Here is a 7,020-nt window from a genome sequence, read left to right on the forward strand (position 1 = left end):
CACTAAGTTTCCTTACCTCAGGAGAATTTGCATGAAGGTGGAAAGCAGAGGTTGCCTACAAAACACCTTCCTTCCTGCCTTATGTTTTCCACAAGTCTTATTTAATTGGTGGAATTGTGTGAAGTACATTGAACTTGATGATAGGGAGAACAGGGAAGATTTTTGTAAATTTTGGGGAATGAAAGACTGAAGGTCTTTGAACATCGTTGCCCTAAAGAGATGGCAGGACCTCAGAAGACAACAGCTATTTGTGCACATGGGATCTCTCTCTCTCTCTTTTCCTTCCTTCCTTCCTTCCTTCCTTCCTTCCTTCCTTCCTTCCTTTTCTTTCCATCTATCCAAATACCTAGGTCTATCTCAAATACAGTATGAAAAGATGAACCTGCCCTCCTTGGGAGGCTATTGGGACATGTTCCTGTTTTCCTCAGTCACCACAAAAGCCCAGTCTCCCAGGTCACCTTTTGCTACCATGACCCTTGATAACCATATGATTCTGAGCTAGCTCACACACTTCCCTCCCTTGCAACCTTCCTTTCTGTTATGCCTTTGAAACTCTCAAGTTATCATCAGCTTGTATCCTCAACATCTTTGAGTGCTGTATTTTTACCTTAAAAGAAACAAGCTGTCCACTGATGATACCATTTGCTCAGCAGACTTCTTATATGATGCTTGCATCTCTCATAAATCAGAGCCTGGAAGTGGGGAATGTGTCTTTCATATTTCCTTATGCAGTTTCTAAACTATTTCTTCTCTATCTTTAAAAACTAATCCTCCTTCCAGTCTTAAAATAGTATCATAGGGAAGCATTCCTGCTATCTACTTTTGGATTTAAGAAAAAAGAAGACTAAGAAACAGAAAATGCAAATTCCATCTTAAAGAACATTAGGAGACATGCATAACTCTGAAATAATATCATATTCAAGGAAAGGATGTCAAAAACAGTAGAACAAATAGTGGTTCTTCCATCAAGAGAGGAAAAATATCTATGGCTGTTGATCTCAGACGAGGCTCTCAGAGCTGTTCTTCAAAGTCTGTAACATACCCTTAGGGACAAAGCTTTGTTGTTTTAGTTAAGATTAAGTTCAACTGCATCTAACAGAACATCAAAAATAACAGCAGTTTGTTCTCTCTTACATAAGAAAAATCTAGAGGTTGGTGGTCCATAGCTGGCCAGTGTCTCTACTGTTATTAAGATATCTGGTTTTCGGCTCCATCATGCAAAAATAACAGCAGTTTGTTCTCTCTTACATAAGAAAAATCTAGAGGTTGGCGGTCCATAGCTGGCCAGTGTCTCTACTGTTATTAAGATATCTGGTTTTCGGCTCCATCATGCTGGTGTGTGTTTCCATCTTTATGGTAACCTTCTTGCAATGGTTTATTTTAGGTATCAACTTGACTAAATTAAGGAATATATAGAAACCTGGGAAAGCATTATTTTGGGGTGTGTCTATGAGGGTGTTTCCAGAAAAGACTAGCATGTGAGCCTGAGTGGACTGGGTGGGAAAGACCCGCCCTTAATACGGGCGGGCACTGTCCAATCCACTGGGTGCCTGAAAAGAACAAAAATGGAAGAAAAGGCAAATCTCTCACTCTCTTTCTGCTGGAGCTGGGATACCATCTTTTTTCCTGTCCATGGACATCTGAACCCAAGACTCTTCAGTCTTTGGGTTCTAGGACTTACACCAGTGGCACCCCCGGCTCTCAGGGCTTTGGCCTTGGACTGAGAATCACACCATTGGCTTCCCCGGTTCTGAGGCTTCCAGAGTTGGACTGAGCCATACTACCAGCATCCAGTTTGCTGATGGCCCATCATGGGACTCTTCAGCCTTCACAAATACATGAGCCAATTCTGCTAATAAGTCCCGTCTCATATATTTATATACATATCCTATTGGTTCTGTCTCTCTCTGTCTCAGGAGAACCTTGACTACTACACTAATACACTCCTGGTCTAAGATTTTGCTGAAACATTGACCATCAAATCCATTTTCCAGGCAGTAGTAAGGATAACAAGATCTTCCTCCAGCTTTATGTACTCTTTTAATAGAAACTTTTATGTATTCTCTCTTAAAGACATCTACTAAAAACTTGATTAGATGGTCACATTAGATTAGCTACAAAGGACTCCAGGAAATGTAATCTTTTAGCAGTTTATATGGCTCCATCCAATAATATAGTGGTTCTGACATACGAAAAGGGAACAATTGATAGTAGCATCTAGTGGTCTTGGTCTTATTCTTGTTTGGAACAGGGGGAATATGTGAGGACTGACTAGTTACAGAAACTTTGCTAGGCCTCAGTGGTAAAGAGCATGGCAGGCAACAATGAGAAATTACACACATTGTCAGGAAGCAAATTGCAGATAAGGCAGGGTGGAGGAGAGAAAATCAGTATTATGAAAAGACCAGATGGCTACTAATCTAAAAAAATGTAACTCCACTCACAACCTCATGCAAAAAAAGAGGATGCTTTTTAGTTTGGCACATGGTCCTTGGTGAGTCTCCTAGATATTTCCTACAAATATTTAGTCTAGTAAGGACTCATCCAGCTCATGAGTAACAATGAAAAAGGAATGACCACAGGATCTATACGAAGACATAAAAGAAAAAAGGGAAAAAAGGAATTGAAAACTTCAATGGCAGATAAAGGACGGTTAGCAGAAAAATGTTGCCATGAAGGAATAAAAGTTACAGACAAACATATCACCACTAGTAAAATATAACATAATGAAGTAATTGCCTCTAGAAGATGAGGATTAAAAAGGTGAGATACCAGAATAAGATGCTGCAGAGCAGGCAGAACTCAGGAAGGAGACGGAGGAGACAGAGAAGTTTGACACAGGAACGAATGTGGTACTAGAAAGAGACGCTGCTGAAAATAAGGTAAGGCCAAGAGAAAGGTAAATTCAGGGGAACATTTAAAAAAAGACTAGGACAAAAATAACAGATATCAAAGACAGATACAGGAGTCCAAGATACCCATATTTCGTGTTGATGATGAAGGTAACATAAATAAGAAAATTAAATCAATATGTTTAAGACGTAATTTAAGAAAGCTTTTCAGAAATAAAAGAAAACTTGAATCCATAGACAGAAAGGTCAGATCATATCCCTGGAAAAAGTACCTTATTAAGTGAAAAAAAACAAAACAAAAACAAGGCGTGGTAGGCTACACTTAATATAATGAATGAATGAATGAATGAATATCTATTTTTCTGTGTTTTGAATAGCTCTGGAATCATCTCCAAAAACTGGCAACAGTGCTTGCTTCTGGGAGGATTTTTTTTCTCAAATGAGGCCACTAATTAATTACTCAACATCCATTCTCCTGTTCTATCTCAAAGTACAGAATTCTGCCTTTACCAACGGATATTACCATCCTGATATTTACCACTTCTCTATCAGCTTAAGTCAGTGGTTCTCAACTAGGAAAAATCCCTCCCACACCCCTTGGGACATTCGGCAATGTCTGAAGACAGTTTTGGTTGTCACAACTAGGTGTGGCAGTTGTGTTCTGCTGGCATCTGGTGGAACGTTACTAGGGATTCTACAAAATATTTTATGATGCAAAGGACATCCCTCCTCACAGCAAAGAGTTAGCTGGTCCAAAACATCCGTAATGCTGATGTTGAGAAACTCTGGCTTAAGTTAGAGACAATGGGATATAATGATAATAATGAGTGGATCTTCTGAGAAGTCTCCTTAGAACTAAGGGGGCATACCCTTCTTTCTCCTTACTCAAGGAGGAATGCTGATGTGATGTTTAAGTTTGAGCAGCCATCTTGGACCATGAGGAAAAGGGTCATACCCAAAGGATGGTAGAGTGGGGAGCTGGAAGAGCCCGGGTCTCTGATGTATTTCTTCCTTTTTTGATTTATTCATTAATTTACCCAATATTTATCTCATATCTATGCCAAAGGGCATAGGGCTTTGCAGGAGATCGCAGGACTTTGGCTTTCATTCTGAGATGGGAAACCACTGGAGAATTTTAAGCAGAAAGGTGAAACACTCTGGCTGCATTTTATGTTATTTTATTTTATTTGTTTTTTACTAGGCAAATACTTTTATTAACTTTTGTTTCAAACTTTATTCCCGGGCTTCTTCAGCTTAATTAGCTGCAAAGAATGCATTTTGTATAAGCAAAATGAAAAGAGCTGCAGTGTCTGAAGGGCTTGGGCTTAAAAATGTTAGAGATCTAGATTTTTATCAGATCCTTAAACAAAACAATTTTAAAAGAAGGTCATAGTATAAAATAGCAGCTTCCAGAAACTTCTTCAAGTTTTATCTACGTCAGAAGTTCACCCTATTCAGTTTGCCTCCTTCTTAGAAGTCTCATCAAAATTCTCCACAAGATCTGGAACTTCATCCTCCTCCTCCTCTCCAGTAGCAAGTGGTGATTTTGCATCCACAGATTGTTTGGGCAGAGCTTCAGCCAGTCTCCTGAAACTGGTGAGACTGTCTGCACCAGGCTGTTGTGAGATGCTGGGTAACATTTCTGTCAGTTGCATTGGCTCAGCCTGGCCTAAAATGGTGAAAGTGTTTGCTGCCAGAGATGCCTGAACTTTTGGGTTGTTAAAGTGAATCCATATTCCTTGATTTGGAAACATATTCACTTCTTCAATACCACAGAGATTGTTTACCCCTAACTTCTTTAAGAAGAATTGAACTTTTTAATCATCTGATATAGCTGTTCTGTGATCCACCTTTTTTCTGTGACCAGTTCCTTTCCCACCAATGTGCACTTGAACCTGCAGTTTGGCAAGTTTTCCTAGTTCATTCGTTTCTTTCATCTTGTCAGAGTGGAAAAGGGGCTGAGCAGGGGCTAGGGTCAGCAGTCAGGGGGTCTCAGGCAGACGAGTTGCTCTGACTGCATTTTAAAGGCTCCCTCTGGCTGCTGGGATGAACTAAAGTAGGGTTAGGGGAGGAGGGAGCATGCAGAGAGAATTATTGCAAAATGTCATGAAATCAATGATGGTGGCTTAGACTGAGGTAGAAATGTGGAAGTGATGAGAAGCTGTCTGATTCTGAATGTATTTTGAAGGCAGCCCTGGAAGGTTGATTTGTTAATGGACTGGATACATGATCTTAGAGGTAGAGATGTGTCAATGACTCCAAAGTTTTAGTCCAGAGAGAAGGAAGGATAGGATTGCCATGTATTGAGATAGGAAGATGTAGGAGGGGAGATTTGGTTTTGGATAATTTATATTAGAGATGCTCATTAGAAAGATTAATTAGGGGCCGAGCCCGTGGTGCACTCGGGAGAGTGCGGCACTGGGAGTGCAGCGACGCTCCCACCGCGGGTTCGGATCCTATATAGGAATGGCTGGTGCGCTCACTGGTCGAGCGCGGTGCGGGTGACACCACACCAAGGGTTGCGATCCCCTTACCGGTCACGAAAAAAGACAAAAAAAAAAAAAAGAAAGAAAGAAAGATTAATTAGACAGTTGATTTATATGTTGAACCACATGAAATCATCCATTTTTTGACCTGTAAAAATGCAAGTTTTGTATGGTTCAACTTATATGAGTCTGAAGTTCAGGGGAGATTTCTGTGCTGAGTTTGTACACCTTGGAGTCATTGACATTTAGTTGTCACTTGAAACCATGAGATTGGATGATGTCATCAAAGGCGTGTATGTAGATAAGTAGAATTGTCATCTTTACTGTACTTGGAAAACATTTTCTTGTGTTTCGCTCAAACCCCAAGAGAGAATAATGGCATTTCGCATCTGTGGGCATCATCATAGTTTGGTACTGATGGTCGAATTGCCTCAGGACGGGGCTGCTGTCTGCTTGGCATGTCACATGAAATCGTGTTCAATTGGCAAAAACAAGTGACCAACATTGGACTTGTTTCCATTCATTTATTTTCTGAGCATCTGCAAATACTTTTCCCTTTTTGTATGTTCCTTCTTTTATCCCCAGCATTGAAAACCTGTTCATTGAAGTACAACATATATATGGAAAAGTGCACAGACCATAAATGAACAGCTCAATGAACTTTCACCATGGGAACATATAAGTGTAACCAGCATCCAGATCAAAGTATGAACCTCCCCTGTGCACCCTCTCAGTCGTCACTATACCCACAAACATAATTGCCATCCTAACAATTAATAACATAATACAGTTTTCCATGGTATGAATCCTGCTATCAGGGTGTATTTGGTTTTTTTCAAGTTTTTGGCAGTTATGAATGGTGCTCTTGTGATTGTTCTTACCCATCTATTGATGGGATTTTGTTGGATATCTTCCTCTGGGTGAAATTTCTGGATCAGAGGATATGCATATGTTCAGATTTAGTAGGTAAAGCCAGTTTTTTCAAAGAGTTGTATCAATATATCCTCTCACTAGCAGTGTATGAGAATTCTCTATGCTCCACATCATTACTAATACTAGGCATTTTCTGTGTTTTTCATTTTAGCCACACTGTGCTTTTAATTTGCATTTTTTGATAACTAATCAAGTTGTACATTTCTTAATATGTATGGTGGCCATTTGGATATCCTCTTTGTGAAGTGCCTGTTTCCTTATTTTACCTATTTTTCTGTTGGGTTTTCTGTCGTCTCTTTTTTGGAAGTATTCTTTAAGTATTTTGGATATGAGTCCTCTGTAGGATATATGCATTTCAAATATTTCCCCCCCTTTGTGGTGTGTCTTTTGATGAGCAGAATTTCTTAATTTTAATAGCATCTAATTTGTTAGTTTCTTCCTTATGTGTAGTGCATTTTTGTCCTGTTTAAGAGACATTTGCTTATCTCAAGGTTGTGAAGACATTGTCCTTTGTTTTCTTTTAAAAGATGTTACCTTCCGGGCCGGCCTGGTGGCGCACTGGATAGTGCGCCGCTTGGGAAGTGCGGCGGCGCTCCCGCTCGAGGGTTCGGATCCCACATGCAGACCGGTTCCCGCTCACTGGCTGAGTGAGGCGCGGGAGCAGCGCCGAGGGTTGCGATCCATTGCCGGACACGGAAAAAGACAAAAAGACAAAAAAAAAAAAAAAAAAAAAAAAAAAAAAAATTTTC

General features: G+C 40.0%; 1 pseudogene; it reads right to left on the reverse strand.

The window, feature by feature from the left end:
• Positions 1-4,306: 4,306 nt before the first annotated feature.
• Positions 4,307-4,789, reverse strand: LOC103598399 (annotated as a pseudogene).
• Between the last annotated feature and the right edge of the window lie 2,231 nt (positions 4,790-7,020).

The sequence above is a fragment of the Galeopterus variegatus genome, unplaced genomic scaffold (genome assembly GCF_000696425.1).
Source record: "Galeopterus variegatus unplaced genomic scaffold, G_variegatus-3.0.2 Scaffold2597, whole genome shotgun sequence".
Classification (NCBI taxonomy): Eukaryota; Metazoa; Chordata; class Mammalia; order Dermoptera; family Cynocephalidae; genus Galeopterus; species Galeopterus variegatus.